Genomic DNA, 2,818 nt, shown 5'->3' on the forward strand with positions numbered 1-2,818 from the left:
AACACTGACCCTATGTGGCCAATAATATTGTTGCATCCCCATTTATTCACAGACCTACAGACTCACCAGTCGAAAGTCAGTTATTTTGCAGTGTAAAAATTCACAATTGGAGATGTGTGATTGGAGAAAGTGGTAAAAACCAACAAATACGTCGTACCACCGGCCAGGTGTTGTCTATGAAGTTGATTACAGTGCCCTGCTGTGGTGTAAAGTACTTAAGTAAAAATACTTTAAAGCACTACTTAAGTCGTTTTTGGGGTATCTGTATTGTACTATTGATAGTTTTGTAACTTTTACTTCACAATATTCCTAAAAATAATAATGTACTTTTTACGCCATACATTTTCCCTGACACCCAAAAGTACTCGTTGCATTTTGAATGCTTAGCAGGACAGAATATTATCCAATTCTCACACTTATCAAGAGAACATCCCTGGTCATCCCTACTGCCACTGATCTGGTGAACTCACTAAACACAAATGCTTTGTTTGTAAGTTATGTCTGAGTGTTGGTGTGAGCATGGCTATCTGTAAAAATTAAATACAAATATTACTTTTACTTTTGATACTTATGTATGTTTTAGCAACTAGATATACTTTTGATACTTAAGTATATTTAAAAACAAATACTTCTAGACTTTTACTCAAGTAGTATTTTACTGGGTGACGTTCACTTTTACTTGAGTAATTTTCTATTAAGGTATCTTTACTTTTACTCAAGTATGACAATTGGGTACTTTTTCCACTACTGCTGCCCTGCGTTGTTTTGTATCTTTAGCTAATAAAGAGACTGTATCCTGTCTTTTGATTAGAATAGAATAGAGCTGAGATAACTCTGAAGAATAGAATATCGTGCCAACTAATGCCAAATCCATGTAACTATTTTGCAGTAGACATGCTGTGATCCAATGTAAACATCACACTTCAATGTAAGCTAATGGATAACTTTCAAAGTGTTACTGTTTATATCAAAACAAACAAGGTTCTGATGTCTGTGCGATAGTACAATCAATCATTACCAGGGTTATGCATGGAGAAATGTGTTCTAAGAGTGAAGAAGAGGTTAGGTCACCTCATTTCCTCAGAGAGAGCGTAGAGGCTAGTGACGATCTACACCCGTGAACTGGTTGGAATATGTTGTGTACGATACGAATTCAAATCTCTCACTCTCTCTGACAAAGTGCGTCTCTTCAGACCCATGCTAAGGATTGGCCCCTTTTTTTCAATTTTCGCCTAAAATGACATACCCAAATCTAACTGCCTGTAGCTCAGGCCCTGAAGCAAGGATATGCATATTCTTGGTACCATTTAAACGGAAACACTTTGAGGTTTGTAGAAACGTCAAATGAATGTAGGGGAATATAACACAATATATCTGGTAAAAGATAATACAAAGAAACATTTTAAAAAATATATATATTTGTTTTGTACCATCATCTTTGAAATGCAAGAGAAAGGCCATAATGTATTATTCCAGCCCAGGTGAAATTTATTTTGGCCACTAAATGGCAGCAGTGTATGTGCAAAGTTTTAGACTGATCCAAGCAGCCATTACATTTCTGTTCAAAATGTTGTATCAAGACTGCCAAAATATGCCTAACTTGTTTATTAATAACTTTTCATGTTCAAAAATGTGCACTCTCCTCAAACAATAGCATGGTATTAGCATGGTATAGCATGGTATAGCTACCATGCTATATGGTATAGCTACTGTAAATTGGACAGTGCAGTTAGATTAACAAGAATTTAAGCTTTCTGCCAATATCAAATATGTCTATGTCCTGGGAAATGTTCTTGCTACTTACAACCTCATGCTAATCGCATTAGCCTACATTAGCTCAACCGTCCCGCAGGGGACCCACCAATCCTGAAGAAGATTATTAACATGAACAGTATGTCCAAGTCTGCAGAGAGAGCCTGCCTGCCAGTAAGAACACACACAGAGAACATAATATGGTATCATACCAACTAAAGTACAATAATAATAGTTAGACACACTGTATTACGTATATCATGTACACTGAAGAATGAAACCCAGTTTAACACTTTTCACAGCATATTTTGTGTTGAATGTTCTGTCCTCATTCTCTCTCTCTCTCTCTCTCTTCCTGTTTGTGTCTTTTGAGACGTCTCTGTATCTTTTAGCATCAACAATGGTATGCTTTATTGTAGTAGGCTTTGATAAACTTAGGGTAGTACATGCATGGAAGACAATATACAGTTGACGTCGGAAGTTTACATACACCTTCGCCAAATACATTTAAACTCAGTTTTTCACAAGTCCTGACATTTAATCCTAGTAAAAATTCCCTGTCTTAGGTCAGTTAGGATCACCACTTAATTTTAAGAATGTGAAATGTCAGAATAATAGCAGAGACAATGATTTCTTTCAGCTTTTATTTCTTTCATCACATTCCCAGTGGGTCAGAAGTTTACATACACCCAATTAGTATTTGGTAGCATTGCCTTTAAATTGTTTAACTTGGGTCAAATGTTTCCACAAGCTTCCCACAATAAGTTGGGTGAATGTTGGCCCCTCCTGACAGAGCTGGTGTAACTGAGTCAGGTTTGTAGGCCTCCTTGCTCGCACACACTTTTTCAGTTCTGCCCACAAATGTTCTATAGGATTGAGGTCAGGGCTTTGTGATGGCCACTCCAGTACCTTGACTTTGTTGTCCTTAAGCCATTTCTGCCACAACTTTGGAAGTATGCTTGGGGTCATTGTCCATTTGGAAGACCCATCTGCGACCAAGCTTCAACATCCTGACTAATGTCTTGAGATGTTGGTTCAATATATCCACATAATGTTCCTACCTCAT

Source organism: Oncorhynchus keta, chromosome 13 (assembly GCF_023373465.1).
Source record: "Oncorhynchus keta strain PuntledgeMale-10-30-2019 chromosome 13, Oket_V2, whole genome shotgun sequence".
NCBI lineage: Eukaryota > Metazoa > Chordata > Actinopteri > Salmoniformes > Salmonidae > Oncorhynchus > Oncorhynchus keta.